The 14,820-nt window shown below is 53.2% G+C and overlaps 10 non-coding genes and 1 pseudogene across 10 annotated transcripts; 4 read left to right on the forward strand and 7 right to left on the reverse strand.

Moving 5' to 3' along the window:
* The first annotated feature begins 1,458 nt into the window (after window positions 1–1,458).
* LOC148631484 (5S ribosomal RNA) lies at window positions 1,459–1,577 on the forward strand (annotated as a pseudogene).
* Window positions 1,578–2,213: 636 nt separating this feature from the next.
* On the reverse strand, window positions 2,214–2,377 carry LOC148631485 (U1 spliceosomal RNA). The gene has a single exon (XR_015934725.1). It is a non-coding gene; the product is annotated as a U1 spliceosomal RNA (small nuclear RNA).
* Window positions 2,378–4,182: 1,805 nt separating this feature from the next.
* LOC148631486 (5S ribosomal RNA) lies at window positions 4,183–4,301 on the forward strand. The gene has a single exon (XR_015934729.1). It is a non-coding gene; the product is annotated as a 5S ribosomal RNA (ribosomal RNA).
* Window positions 4,302–4,937: 636 nt separating this feature from the next.
* Window positions 4,938–5,107, reverse strand: LOC148631487 (U1 spliceosomal RNA). Its single transcript, XR_015934726.1, has one exon. It is a non-coding gene; the product is annotated as a U1 spliceosomal RNA (small nuclear RNA).
* Window positions 5,108–10,371: 5,264 nt separating this feature from the next.
* LOC148631488 (U5 spliceosomal RNA) lies at window positions 10,372–10,485 on the forward strand. The gene has a single exon (XR_015934746.1). It is a non-coding gene; the product is annotated as a U5 spliceosomal RNA (small nuclear RNA).
* A 233-nt stretch (window positions 10,486–10,718) lies between these two features.
* LOC148631489 (U4 spliceosomal RNA) lies at window positions 10,719–10,860 on the forward strand. Its single transcript, XR_015934719.1, has one exon. It is a non-coding gene; the product is annotated as a U4 spliceosomal RNA (small nuclear RNA).
* Window positions 10,861–11,619: 759 nt separating this feature from the next.
* Window positions 11,620–11,734, reverse strand: LOC148631490 (U5 spliceosomal RNA). Its single transcript, XR_015934753.1, has one exon. It is a non-coding gene; the product is annotated as a U5 spliceosomal RNA (small nuclear RNA).
* Window positions 11,735–12,124: 390 nt separating this feature from the next.
* On the reverse strand, window positions 12,125–12,241 carry LOC148631491 (U5 spliceosomal RNA). Its single transcript, XR_015934754.1, has one exon. It is a non-coding gene; the product is annotated as a U5 spliceosomal RNA (small nuclear RNA).
* A 393-nt stretch (window positions 12,242–12,634) lies between these two features.
* On the reverse strand, window positions 12,635–12,749 carry LOC148631492 (U5 spliceosomal RNA). Its single transcript, XR_015934756.1, has one exon. It is a non-coding gene; the product is annotated as a U5 spliceosomal RNA (small nuclear RNA).
* A 391-nt stretch (window positions 12,750–13,140) lies between these two features.
* LOC148631493 (U5 spliceosomal RNA) lies at window positions 13,141–13,257 on the reverse strand. Its single transcript, XR_015934757.1, has one exon. It is a non-coding gene; the product is annotated as a U5 spliceosomal RNA (small nuclear RNA).
* Window positions 13,258–13,648: 391 nt separating this feature from the next.
* Window positions 13,649–13,765, reverse strand: LOC148631494 (U5 spliceosomal RNA). The gene has a single exon (XR_015934745.1). It is a non-coding gene; the product is annotated as a U5 spliceosomal RNA (small nuclear RNA).
* Window positions 13,766–14,820: the final 1,055 nt, after the last annotated feature.

Here is a 14,820-nt window from a genome sequence, read left to right on the forward strand (position 1 = left end):
TCCAAAAAACGGGCCTGCTCGCCTGCCCACAAGGCTCCGTCTCTTACCTGCTCTCCAGAGCCTGCTGCCTTCTGTGCTTTTCTCTCGGCACCGCTGCAGTGCACACAACTCCTGCAGCGGGAGGGGGGGAGAAAGTTCCCACGCTCCGCCGCAGGGAAGGCTCGCTCCGTGCACACACGTCCTTTCGATGCCAGTCCAACAAGTGCTCCGCATTAGCTGCGTCGGGGCTCCGGCGTGTCGCACCTCACCTCACCTCGCCCTACCCCCTCCTTGAATGTCTGCCGCTGGGCATGCCCCGCTCTCCTCCGCCTTATCTTATCGCGTGTGAGCACCGACAATGGCCACAATGCCGGGGAATGGCACCTGTAAAGTGTTAATTGGGGCACAGGAACAGCCCGTCTCGTCTCGGGGGGGCCGGCTTCAGAGACAATACAGCAAACACAGCGGGGCGGGGGAAGAAGACGACACCACACATGCGGGTACATTCAGCTCCGGCGGGAACGAGACATTTGTCGGTCTTTTCAAGTGCCGAGAGCCGAGCAATCCTTCACTTGTATCGTTTCTCCCCGGTGACTAGATCTGGCCCTGCGACTCTCGACTGGGCTCACCCCCGGGGCAGCCCAGCAGGTGTGAGCCTGGCCGGCACCCGGATAGGAGATTCCACCCCGGAAAAGCTCCGGTTGCTGCTGCTCCTGCAAGAGGTGTGACTGGGACCAGTAGGGAGCGCTCACCCTGCGGGCTGTGTGGCTCTCTTACGCCCCAGCCTCCTGATGGCGACACTCTGCTGCACAAACAGAGGTCAAACCGAGGTCCCGACCCTCCTTGGCCATTAGGAAACCCCAGGGCGTCTCTCAAAAAGAGACGCCGGGGGTGTCCCTCTGGTGTTAGTGCTCCCCTTTACACATCAGTCGGGGTCTCCACCTAATCCCCGTCTCACCTGTAACAATCAATGACGAGGCCCCCCTGTCCGTGAGATTTAGTACTCGCGCAAGAGACCGGGGGCAGAGCGCGAACGCGGTCCCCCGCCCCCCACAAAGTGCGCGCTCCGGGTCCTGCAACACAGCGGAAGGGCAGCGAGAAGGAGCCTCTTGCTCTGACGCCGCAAGGCCACAAGAGGGCGGAGGCGCCGCGCACGCGGCCGACGTGTTGGACCGGTGCGCTTTACGTGCTGAAATAAACACGCGAAAGCCCCGAAATGTTTCCAGAGTGCTGTGCACTGGAGGTTTTTGTCTGGTGAAGACTTGCCTGGTGCTCCTCCGTGCAGATTGTTTGTCCTCCTCCAGTGCGGGACGAGCCAACACAAGGGAGCGCATTCGCCAACATCCAGGCACGCAATGCGATTTGGAAAGCAGCTCCTTTCCAAAGAGTTGCACACGAACGATCCTTCAGTCCCGCTCGGGGGGCACGGAACCCCCGCCACACACAGCTTCAAGTAGCGAGTCAGTCGCCGGGGCTTTCTCTTACGGCCACACCACCCTGAACACGCCCGATCTCGTCTGATCTTGGAAGCTAAGCAGCGTCGGGCCTGGTTAGTACTTGGATGGGAGACTGCCTGGGAATACCAGGTGCTGTAAGCTTTTGCTCTCCCGGCCAGCAGGGGTCGCCGTTGGTGCCGTAGGCTTTGGGAGGAAAACCTGCAGGATGGAAAGGTGATCTATAGCCTCATCTCTAGAGACGTTTTGTTGCTGTGGCATGTGTGTGACCCATATTCCAAAAAAAAAACCCGTCTGTAAAACGAATATCGAAGCTGCCTCTAAATCTGCAAATGAAGATGAGTCGATAAACCACTCGTTTTTCGTATAACTAGACATATATTCATTTGTTACCGATTTCATTCATTGAGCACGGATACAATAGAGGTACAGCCATTCACTGTTTGACATGTCTGCACTGGTACAGAACCGAGCAATCAGAAAACGGGTGAAACTGTCTTTAGACTCAGCATACAGTACCGAGGCCCCCCATGACCAAATAAAGGCTAACCTCGATAATCAGCCTAAAGAACGCAGACTACAGCAAAACGACTGACTTTGAAAAGGGAATGAACGTCCGGAAGGAGTAGTGGAACTAGCTTGAGATGCTTCTCCGGACCCCTAACTAAAAGCCAGCGAGAACCAGCAGCGGCGTCCACTCCTGTCGAACCGGGATCCTTCCGCAGCCACGCAGCTCGTGGTGTCCTAACCCTCCCGTATCTGATTTTGGACCAAGCACATCAGGGGAGAACGCGAACGCAGTCCCCCACTTCTAGAAATTATGCAGTTGAGATTCCCACATTTGGGGAATTCGCAGGGGTCAACACAGCCGGAGTGCAATGGCCGAGCCTCGCCCTGGGTGAACCTCCTTCTTGATCAAGGTATCTCCCCTGCCAGGTAAGTATGAGTTAAACAGGCCCCTGCAAGCGGCCCGCACCCACAGCACAAATCGCGCAGCCTAGGCCACCTCCTCGCCCCGCACGCCACCGCCTCCTGCTGGGCCCACTCTTTCACACACTCACACGCCACACTAACACTCAAAAGTGTGGGCAAAACGAGAAAACGAGCGCGCCGTTTCCTACACATCTGCAGTCGCCGTTGCGCATTCGCAGCATGTCCCGGGATGCAATTCGGCCTCATTTGCATAACTCCAGACCGGCAGATCGCCACGCAAGCTCGCGACGTGCGCCTGCCACACACCGAACAAACCTTTTCAGCAATTTCCAAAAAACGGGCCTGCTCGCCTGCCCACAAGGCTCCGTCTCTTACCTGTTCTCCAGAGCCTGCTGCCTTCTGTGCTTTTCTCTCGGCACCGCTGCAGTGCACACAACTCCTGCAGCGGGAGGGGGGGAGAAAGTTCCCGCGCTCCGCCGCAGGGAAGGCTCGCTCCGTGCACACACGTCCTTTCGATGCCAGTCCAACAAGTGCTCCGCATTAGCTGCGTCGGGGCTCCGGCGTGTCGCACCTCACCTCACCTCGCACTGCCCCCTCCTTGAATGTCTGCCGCTGGGCATGCCCCGCTCTCCTCCGCCTTATCTTATCGCGTGTGAGCACCGACAATGGCCACAATGCCGGGGAATGGCACCTGTAAAGTGTTAATTGGGGCACAGGAACAGCCCGTCTCGTCTCGGGGGGGCCGGCTTCAGAGACAATACAGCAAACACAGCGGGGCGGGGGAAGAAGACGACACCACACATGCGGGTACATTCAGCTCCGGCGGGAACGAGACATTTGTCGGTCTTTTCAAGTGCCGAGAGCCGAGCAATCCTTCACTTGTATCGTTTCTCCCCGGTGACTAGATCTGGCCCTGCGACTCTCGACTGGGCTCACCCCCGGGGCAGCCCAGCAGGTGTGAGCCTGGCCGGCACCCGGATGGGAGATTCCACCCCGGAAAAGCTCCGGTTGCTGCTGCTCCTGCAAGAGGTGTGACTGGGACCAGTAGGGAGCGCTCACCCTGCGGGCTGTGTGGCTCTCTTACGCCCCAGCCTCCTGATGGCGACACTGCTGCACAAACAGGCGCCGTCCTTCGGGGGAGGCGTCAAACCGAGGTCCCGACCCTCCTTGGCCATTAGGAAACCCCAGGGCGTCTCTCAAAAAGAGACGCCGGGGGTGTCCCTCTGGTGTTAGTGCTCCCCTTTACCCATCAGTCGGGGTCTCCTCCTAATCCCCGTCTCACCTGTAACAATCAATGACGAGGCCCCCCTGTCCGTGAGATTTAGTACTCGCGCAAGAGACCGGGGGCAGAGCGCGAACGCGGTCCCCCGCCCCCCACAAAGTGCGCGCTCCGGGTTCCCTCTCGGGGCCCTGCAACACAGCGGAAGGGCAGCGAGAAGGAGCCTCTTGCTCTGACGCCGCAAGGCCACAAGAGGGCGGAGGCGCCGCGCGCCCGGCCGACGTGTTGGACCGGTGCGCTTTACGTGCTGAAATAAACACGCGAAAGCCCCGAAATGTTTCCAGAGTGCTGTGCACTGGAGGTTTTTGTCTGGTGAAGACTTGCCTGGTGCTCCTCCGTGCAGATTGTTTGTCCTCCTCCAGTGCGGGACGAGCCAACACAAGGGAGCGCATTCGCCAACATCCAGGCATGCAATGCGATTTGGAAAGCAGCTCCTTTCCAAAGAGTTGCACACGAACGATCCTTCAGTCCCGCTCGGGGGGCACGGAACCCCCGCCACACACAGCTTCAAGTAGCGAGTCAGGCGCCGGGGCTTTCGCTTACGGCCACACCACCCTGAACACGCCCGATCTCGTCTGATCTCGGAAGCTAAGCAGTGTCGGGCCTGGTTAGTACTTGGATGGGAGACTGCCTGGGAATACCAGGTGCTGTAAGCTTTTGCTCTCCCGGCCAGCAGGGGTCGCCGTTGGTGCCGTAGGCTTTGGGAGGAAAACCTGCAGGATGGAAAGGTGATCTATAGCCTCATCTCTAGAGATGTTTTGTTGCTGTGGCATGTGTGTGACCCATATTCCAAAAAAAAAACCCGTCTGTAAAACGAATATCGAAGCTGCCTCTAAATCTGCAAATGAAGATGAGTCGATAAACCACTCGTTTTTCGTATAACTAGACATATATTCATTTGTTACCGATTTCATTCATTGAGCACGGATACAATAGAGGTACAGCCATTCACTGTTTGACATGTCTGCACTGGTACAGAACCGAGCAATCAGAAAACGGGTGAAACTGTCTTTAGACTCAGCATACAGTACCGAGGCCCCCCATGACCAAATAAAGGCTAACCTCGATAATCAGCCTAAAGAACGCAGACTATAGCAAAACGACTGACTTTGAAAAGGGAATGAACGTCCGGAAGGAGTAGTGGAACTAGCTTGAGATGCTTCTCCGGACCCCTAACTAAAAGCCAGCGAGAACCAGCAGCGGCGTCGACTCCTTTCGAACCGGGATCCTTCCGCAGCCACGCAGCTCGTGGTGTCCTAACCCTCCCGTATCTGATTTTGGACCAAGCACATCAGGGGAGAGCGCGAACGCAGTCCCCCACTACCAGAAATTATGCAGTCGAGATTCCCACATTTGGGGAATTCGCAGGGGTCAGCACAGCCGGAGTGCAATGGCCGAGCCTCGCCCTGGGTGAACCGATTTCGATTTTTAAGAACTTTATTTTCTTTTCACAAAAAAATACAGGACATCACAAATCAGAAAGCTTTACATTCATATACATACTTAAAACAGTATATATGATCACATCTCATTACATTTTGACATGGTAACAGTTACATAGCAACAATTTTCTTTTTTTCTGGTGCAAATCACATTCTTTACTTAAACTTGATAATGTTTTTCACAGTTTCTTGAGATATTGACCTATGCTCTCTATTTCCCACAGATTTTCTGCTTCCTCCCTCCCTTCTCTCCACAGATCTCTGAGGTAATAGTTCTCTCGGGTGATGAACAGGGCCAGGCTACCTGCTGCCTTGACTGGGATCTCGATGCCTTTGAACAGCCCCATGTTCCTCACTCTCCACAGGGCAACTTTCCCACTGTTCACCACGGCCCAGATCCTGTCAAACACGTCAGGAGGAAGTTTGACAGGAGAGATGCCGTATATGACGAAAGCAGCGGTCAGGGTAAATTGGGGCGAGAGAGCCAGCAACCAATCTTCAAACTGTGCCCAGAAGGCCTTAGCAAAAAAGCAGGACCACAGGAGATGGGATACAGTCTCCTCCTCGCCGCAGCCCACCCTAACGCAGCGAGGGCTGGGGGTGAGGCCCCTACGGTACAAGAAAGTTCGTACCGGTAAGCACTGGTGGACGACACTCCAGGCTAAATCTCTGTGAATGTTGCACAGAAACTTAGAGGATGTGTGTTTCCACACCTTCCTTGTTTGGGCTGATGTTAAAATGCCCACATGGGTCTGCCTATTGTTCTGGGGTGCAACGAAATCTTCCAGTTTTTGGACGCTGACATCTCGGAGGGGAATATGGCCAATTGGGTGAGATCTTAGAAAACTTTTAACTGTCCCATAAATTGCAGGGCATGTGTCAGAGAGTGGGACGTCCAGCTTGGGTCTGACACCCCACACTCTGAACACCTCCCTACCTACCCAGAGCCTGGAAAAATAAGTCCAGGTACGCGCTGCAAGTGCTGTTGCAAAGCCTCTCAGCACAGAGGCCAGGAAAATGCACAGCAGCTTCGTAGCAATATCTGGGACAGACTTCCCCCCTGAGGGTAGCGGCCTGTACATTATTTCCCTTCTGAGTCTTTCCTGCTTCCCACCCCATAGAAATTGAAACATCAATCTCCTCATCACCGCCGCAACACGGTGTGGGATTGGGAAGGTAGAAGCCAGAAAATTCAAGACAGGCAAGAGCTCGGCTTTGATGACCAGCACCTTCCCTGTCATGGTGAGGTCTCGGTCCTTCCATTGCATCAGTTTTTTGTTTAAGATTGGCAATTTGTTCTGCCAATTTACTGTTCCCATCTCTTCTCCAAAATACACCCCCAGGACCTTAATTCTCTTCTCTTGCAGCCTGAGATCATGTCCTTCTTTTGGCTCCCTCCAGTTCTGATAAAAAATCTCACTCTTAGATTTGTTAATTTTTGCGGAGGAAGCCAAAGAGAAACGATCACAGCACTGCAGAGCTCTGCTAATTGAGGCATTGTCAGAGAGGAGCAGGGTGACGTCATCCATGTATAGAGATGTCTTTACCTCTCCTCCCCCACTTCCAGGCACTGGTATCCCATTAATGGCCTGATCCTGGCGCAAGGCACAGGCTAAGGGCTCCATAGCCAAAACGCATAACAAGGGGGATAATGGGCAGCCCTGCCTCACCCCTGAACAGACTTCAAAGGGGCGTGATCTATTGCCATTAACCATGACTCTGCTGTTGCTACCTGTGTACAGCAGGTTAATCCACTTTCTCATGATGGGGCCAAACTTCATGTGCTCAAGTCCCGATGTTAAGTACTGCCGGTTTAGGCGGTCAAAGGCCTTTTCTAGGTCTACACCTAAAATGCAAAGAGGGAGGGAGCGATCCTCAGAGTACAGACAGACATCCCTCAACAAGGCCAGGTTGTCGCTCATCAGGCGTCCTGCTATCCCACAAGTCTGTTCTTTCCCTACCAGTGAGGCCACTACATTTTGTAGGTGCAGGAAAAGGGCTTTGGACAGGATCTTAGTGTCCACGCCTAACAGGCTGAGGGGTCTCCAGTTCTTTATGTCATTTTTTGCTCCTTTCTTAAACAAGAGAGAGATAGTGCCTTCTCTTAAGGAGTCAGGCAGCAATTCTGTCTTATATCTTTCCTCGAATAGGACCAGTAGCGGATCCTGAAGCAGATCCCAAAAGGTGCAATAAAATTATTTAGGGAGCCCGTCAGCACCTGGAGTTTTCCCCTTCTGTAAGCTCTCCATAGCCTGTCTCAGCTCTTCTACTGTCAAATCCCTCTCAAGTACTTCCCTATCTTCTTCACTCAAAACGTTTTCTAGCTTTGAGGTAAAAAAATGAATTTCTTCATCCTTTACCTCTGTAGAGCTGTACAGTCTTGAGTAGAAGGCCTTGGTGCAGGAGAGGATAGCACTCGGCTCTGTTCTCTCTCGTCCCTCCTCATCAACTACACTTTCCATGACAGACTTGGAGCCTACCACTTTCCTGAAAAAGAAGCGAGTACACTTCTCATTTTCTTCCAAGAACTGCACTCTGCCTCTTAACAGCACTCCTCGACTACTTTCTTCGGCTATGCTCCGGATGTCCTTTTTTAAAAGGGTGATATCCTCGAGCACATCGAAGCCACTGTGCAGCATCGTGTAGAGACGCTGCAGCTGCCTCTGTTTCCTGGCTAGCACTCCTCTCCGTCTGGCAGCAGCCTTCCTTCCCTCAGCCATGAAAAAGGTCTTTGTCCTCATCTTCACCTCCTCCCACCACTCTCCTACTGACCCGTACAGACACTGCAAGGACAGCCACTGTGATAGTTTCTCCTTGTAGCGGGATACTACCCCCTCGTTCTCTAGCAGCTTTGTGTTGAGTTTCCAGAGGCCTGGGCCAAAGACAGTCCCGCCCTGGAGTTCCACTCTACACCCTAAAGCCTGATGATCTGAGAAGAAGACAGGCTGAAGAGTGACCCCAACAACTTTCACTCTCTCTGAGACAAAGCAATAGTCAATTCTGGAGCTGCTATTCCTCCCTGACCATGCATATCCTGCTGTTGTGGGATATATACATCTATATGTGTCTGAGAGTTTAAAGTCTTGAACTAAGTTTTGCAGGGCCAGTGAGCTGGAATCCAATTTTATCGGAGAGCTAGACTGCCTGTCTGTGTGCTCTAAGATACAATTAAAATCCCCTCCCACTATCACGTCTGTGCTACTTAACAATAGGGGAGAGAGTGCCTTGAGTAGCTCCACCCTTCCTCCCACGTCAGTAGGACAATACACATTGATTAGCCGCAGGTTAACGGTCCCCCATTCCACATCCACACACAGCAACCTGCCATCTATGACCCTCTGAATACTTTTCAATTTGAAAGCCCATCCTTTGAAAAGAATGGCCACGCCAGAGGCTCTGTTGTTATTGTCCCCTGACCAAACAGAAGGCCCTTTATCCCACCTATCTTCAAAGCTTTTATACCTCTCTTGATAGGCTAAAGCACACTCCTGCAACATCAACACATCTCCCTCTCTCTGCTGGAGGTAATCAAAGACACACTGACATTTAACTCCGTCATTGATACCTCTGGTGTTAAGAGAAATTATGTTTAGAGCCATATTACATAAGAAAGTGGAACCAGTCTTTACAAAACACATTTCTCTTCGGTCTCACCTGTTACCTTCTTCTTTTTCTTTTTCTTCTTACCAATTTCCTGCCAGCCATCCTCTGAATGAGCCTTCATCAGGGTGGCAGCAGTAAAAGCATTCACGGAGTCCATTTCAAGGAAGGGGGTAGAGGGAGGGGTGGAGGGGTTCCAGCTGTCCCCATCGCCATTCTCTCCTTCCTCCTCGCTCGGGGAGAAAACAGAGTCATTTTTCCTTTTCCTCAAGTCCAGCTCCTGGGAGCACTGAGGGGAAAGGGGTGCAGCCGATGCACCAGTCTCCTCTTCCCCCTCACCCACCAGCTGTTGCAGATCCTCCGTGATGGACTGGATGGAGGAGAGGAGGGCATCTGTAGCACTTGCAGAGTCTGAGAAAAGCAGCTCCGCTGAATCCTGGGTATCGTCGCTGGACCCGCTCCACCGGGGGGCCCCACACTGGCCCTCGTTCTGAGGAGCAGGAGTGGGGGAGGGGTCCTCGCTGTTCTCGGGGGTTTTCAAACCCTCGTGCTTGTCTGGTGCAGTCTGCGGTTGTGGGAGCGTAGTGGATTTCTCTTCCACCGGCCCCGGAGCCACAGCAGGACTGATCCTGGCTGGAGGCTGAGACTCTTTGTCCAACAAGGGTTCTTTGTTTGACTTGTTGTTTGCTTTGGCTTTTCGGGCCGGTTTGGCTGAAACAAGCACTGCCTCATCCTTTCTCATTTTGAGTTTATTGGCGTAGGCGTGAGGGCAGTTCTTAAAAACGTGTCCTTCCGAGCCACATAAATTGCACTTTGGCAGCATTGAACAGTCAGAGGCTAAATGTCCCTGTTTGCCACAGGTCTTGCAGCATTTCACAGTGCAGGAAGATGCCAGGTGTCCCACAGCACCACAGCGCCGACACACCTTTGGTTGTCCCACATAAAAAACATAGCCATTGCAGGCGCCCAGCCGGATTGTAGAGGGCAGGTGCCTTAAGCCTCCATTTACATTGTCCGGTAGTAAGCGAACCTCGAATTTCCTTGCTCCTGTTTTTATACCGTCAACATCTCTAACCTCAGTTCCATGGTGGACGGTGCAGTACTGGTTAAGCCAGGTGTGAATGTCCTCCGTCTTTGCCAGTTCCGAGAACATAACAACATGCACCGTTTTCCTCTCTCTCTGTGTCAGAGGCTGCAAGTTGATCTTCTCAAGTGCAGGAACTTTCCCTCTTTTTGCCTCAAACACATCCACGCATTGTTCAAACAGAGGATAGGTACCAAATACAACCTCAAATGCTTTCTGACCTGGGAGAGCAAAGATGAAATCCAAGTGCCGAGGTTCAAAGCCAAGTTCCTTCTGTAACACTTTTCTGCTGAACTGCATACGATCCATGAACAGGTCATCCAAAAGCTCAAAACGTACAGCATTCTTGCGGGATCCAAAGGTTGCCATCTCAAACTGCAAAACAAACACTGCTTCCACAAAACAAGAAAACAATCCAACTACTCCAACTACAGGCTGATCAAGGTATCTCCCCTGCCAGGTAAGCCGAGAGCCGCAGGCGATGAGCCCGGAGCTGAACGGGCCCCACTGGCTCGTTTGTAAGGCCAGGTGCATTGCCAACCACGACCGGCAGGGCAGAGGCCTTGAAGGCAGCCTGGGCTCCTGCAGCTGTCCAGCCACGCACTCTGGTTTCTCTTCATCTCGTACAAATCTTTTGCCTTTTACTAAAGATTTCCATGAAGAGGAGCATGAATGAGTTCCATACAATTTTTGTGCTTTCCTGCCTTCGGGTGGGGCGCAGCTGGGCTGGTCAAAGAGAGAAAACAAAACCGCTCACAATCACTCTTATTACTGCGACTGTGGCCGTCTGCTCTGCGAGTCCTCGGTCTCCGCCTGTCTGATTGGTGCTCTTTTCTTTGGGGGGCGGGAAGTGTCCGGCCGCAAATATGAAGCGTTACAGCAACGACATGCCATGAGACGATTGATAACGATTTCCATAGGATCCACGCGGTTGCCTGGCAACCGTCAGCTTTGCGCAGTGGCAGTATCGTAGCCTGTGAGGTTTAGCCGATGCGCGATTATTGCTAGTTGAAAACTTTTCCCAATACCCCGCTTCCGCCGGTTTGCAATACAATCGGCGAAAGCAATGCTTGACAGTCTCGTCAGAGACTGAGCAAGGTGTTTAAAGACAGATTTTGTCATGGTAACATCATGGTAGAAAGAAACAAGCTTGTTACGTCTCAACAGAAACACTCTTTAGCTCTTTCAGCGTTATGCAGAGAACAGCGTCTGTCGAGATCACTTTTGAGTCAGCGCGAAACGCCGTGTGCTGTCAGTTTGATTTCATATTGCTCGTAGCGGCGCCCGGCTTTTGTCTGTCAAACGTTAGGTTGCCCTTCTTCATGCTGCATCGTCGGCATGAGTGGAGCTTTTTAAACGTCTGTATTTACTGCGCCTCATAAGAAATCGTTTGTCCCCGTTCAAAACAGATTGTGCGATGTCCTGCAGCGTTCGCAAAGCAAACCTTTGACAGTTTGAAAGAGGAATTTATTCTGCTTCCTGTGCGTGCAGTAGTTACAAAGTTGAACGTCTTTATACGATCTGCCGCAGATCTTACAAACGAGCCAGTGGGGCCCGTTCAGCTCCGGGCTCATCGCCTGCGGCTCACGGCTTGCGAGCGTGCCCAATCCGTGCGATAACTCGGAAAACACCCGGCCACACTGTGCCGGAAACGACGCACTCTGGGAAGCCGCTATGCAAAGCGAGGTCCCAAGATCCCCTGCGGCCGGACACTTCCTGCCCCCCAAAGAAAAGAGCGCCAATCAGACGGCCGGAGATCGAGGACTCGCGGAGCAGACGGCCACAATCACCATTACAAGAGCGATTGCGAACGTGCTTGTTTTCTCTCTTTGACCAGCCCAGCTGCCCGCGACCCGAAAGCAGGAAATCACAAAAATTGCAGGGAACTCATTCGTGCTCCTCTCCACGGAAATCTTTAGTAAAAGGCGAAAGAGTTGTACGAGATGAAGAGAAACCAGAGTGCATGGCTGCACAGCTGCAGGAGCCCAGTCCGCCTTCAAGGCCTCTGCCCTGCCGGTCGTGGTTGGCAATACACCTGGCCTTACAAACGAGCCAGTGGGGCCCGTTCAGCTCCGGGCTCATCGCCTGCGGCTCACGGTTTGCGAGCGTGCCCAATCCGTGCGATAACTCGGAAAACACCCGGCCACACTGTGCCGGAAACGACGCACTCTGGGAAGCCGCTATGCAGGCAAGGTCCCAAGATCCCCTGCGGCCGGACACTTGCCGCCCACCAAAGAAAAGAGCGCCAATCAGACGGCCGGAGACCAAGGACTCGCGGAGCAGACGGCCACAATCACCATTACAAGAGCGATTGCGAACGTGCTTGTTTTCTCTCTTTGACCAACCCAGCTGCGCCCCACCCGAAGGCAGAGAAGCACAAAAATTGCATGGAACTCATTCATGCGCCTCTCCACGGAAATCTTTAGTAAAAGGCGAAAGATTCGTATGAGATGAAGAGAAACCAGAGTGCGTGGCTGCACAGCTGCAGGAGCCCAGGCCGCCTTCAAAGCCTCTGCGCTGCCGGTCATGGTTGGCAATGCACCTGGCCTTACAAACTAGCCAGTGGGGCCCGTTCAGCTCCGGGCTCATCGCCTGCGGCTCTCAGCTTGCGGCCGTGCCCAATCCGTGCGATAAGTCGGAAAACACCCAGCCACACTGTGCCGGAAACGACGCACTCTGGGAAGCCGCTATGAAAAGCGAGGTCCCAAGATCCCCTGCGGCCGGACACTTCCCGCCCCCCAAAGAAAAGAGCGCCAATCAGACGGCCGGAGACCGAGGACTCGCGGAGCAGACGGCCACAATCACCATTACAAGAGCGATTGCAAACGTGCTTGTTTTCTCTCTTTGACCAGCCCAGCTGCCCGCCACCCGAAAGCAGGGAAGCACAAAAACTGCAGGGAACTCATTCGTGCTCCTCTCCATGGAAATTTTTAGTAAAAGGCGAAAGATTTGTACGAGATGAAGAGAAACCAGAGTGCGTGGCTGCACAGCTGCAGGAGCCCAGGCCGCCTTCAAGGCCTCTGCCCTGCCGGTCGTGGTTGGCAATACACCTGGCCTTACAAACGAGCCAGTGGGGCCCGTTCAGCTCCGGGCTCATCGCCTGCGGCTCACGGCTTGCGAGCGTGCCCAATCCGTGCGATAACTCGGAAAACACCCGGCCACACTGTGCCGGAAACGACGCACTCTGGGAAGCCGCTATGCAAAGCGAGGTCCCAAGATCCCCTGCGGCCGGACACTTCCCGCCCCCCAAAGAAAAGAGCGCCAATCAGACGGCCGGAGACCGAGGACTCGCGGAGCAGACGGCCACAATCGCCATAACAAGACCGATTGCGAGCGTTTTTGTTTTCTCTCTTTGACCAGCCCAGCTGCGCCCCACCCGAAAGCAGAGAAGCACAAATATTGCATGGAACTCATTCATGCTTCTCTCCGCGGGAATCTTTAGTAAAAGGCGAAAGATTTGTACGAAATGAAGAGAAACCAGAGTGCGTGGCTGCACAGCTGCAGGAGCCCAGTCCGCCTTCAAAGCCTCTGCGCTGCCGGTCGTGGTTTGCAATGCACCTGGCCTTACAAACGAGCCAGTGGGGCCCGTTCAGCTCCGGGCTCATCGCCTGCGGCTCACGGCTTGCGAGCGTGCCCAATCCGTGCGATAACTCGGAAAACACCCGGCCACACTGTGCCGGAAACGACGCACTCTGGGAAGCCGCTATGCAAAGCGAGGTCCCAAGATCCCCTGCGGCCGGACACTTCCCACCCCCCAAAGAAAAGAGCGCCAATCAGACGGCCGGAGACCGAGGACTCGCGGAGCAGACTGCCACAATCGCCATAACAAGACCGATTGCGAGCGTTTTTGTTTTCTCTCTTTGACCAGCCAGGCTGCGCCCCACCCGAAGGCAGGGAAGCACAAAAATTGCATGGAACTCATTCATGCTCCTCTCCACGGAAATCTTTAGCAAAAGGCGAAAGATTTGTACGAGATGAAGAGAAACCAGAGTGCGTGGCTGCACAGCTGCAGGAGCCCAGGCCGCCTTCAAAGCCTCTGCGCTGCCGGTCATGGTTGGCAATACACCTGGCCTTACAAACGAGCCAGTGGGGCCCGTTCAGCTCCGGGCTCATCGCCTGCGGCTCTCAGCTTGCGGCCGTGCCCAATCTGTGCGATAAGTCGGAAAACACCCAGCCACACTGTGCCGGAAACGACGCACTGTAAGGCACCTTGAAGCGTGCACCCCCAACATTCTTCTTTGCACATCTGTGAAAGGTAAACTCTTGAGCAAACTCTGAACCAGCTCTAAGGAAACTAATCCGATTAGACGTTACTTTGACTCATCCTTTAAGGGACCCTTGATAATTGGAGAAATCAATGATTTCGAATGAATTCTGTATGCGTCAAAAGACAGCTATACACAGAAAACATGCAGGACACTGCTCATGATGTTTCCCGAGCCGAAACACAGTGCGTTTTTCCAAGCCATCTGACAAAGCCCGCCCACTGAAAACTGCAGCAGATCGTGTAAAGACGTTCAACTTTGTAACTACTGCACGCACAGGAAGCAGAATAAATTCCTCTTTTCAAACTGTCAAAGGTTTGCTTTGCGAACGCTGCAGGACATCGCAAAATCTCTTTTGAACGGGGACAAACGATTTCTTATGGGGCGCAGTAAGTACAGACGTTTAAAAAGCTCCACTCATGCCGACGATGCAGCATGAAGAAGCGCAACCTAACGTTTGACAGACAAAAGCCGGGCGCCGCTACGAGCAATATGAAATCAAACTGACAGCACATGGCGTTTCGCGCTGACTCAAAAGTGATCTCGACAGACGCTGTTCTCTGCATAACACTGAAAGAGCTAAAGAGCGTTTCTGTTGAGACGTAACCCAGTGGGCAAAAGACGTATAATATACGTCTATTAAACGCATACCTTAGACGTCTAAATGTGGTCTGCAATTCGTCTAGAATGAAATTCTAATATATGTCTATTGTTATACGTCAATTATACGTCTATGATTAGATGTTCATTATACGTAAATGGTTGGAGTTCTATTATACGGATA

Source organism: Lepisosteus platostomus, unplaced genomic scaffold (genome assembly GCF_059453375.1).
Source record: "Lepisosteus platostomus isolate fLepPlt1 unplaced genomic scaffold, fLepPlt1.hap1 Scaffold_77_H1, whole genome shotgun sequence".
Taxonomy (NCBI): Eukaryota; Metazoa; Chordata; class Actinopteri; order Semionotiformes; family Lepisosteidae; genus Lepisosteus; species Lepisosteus platostomus.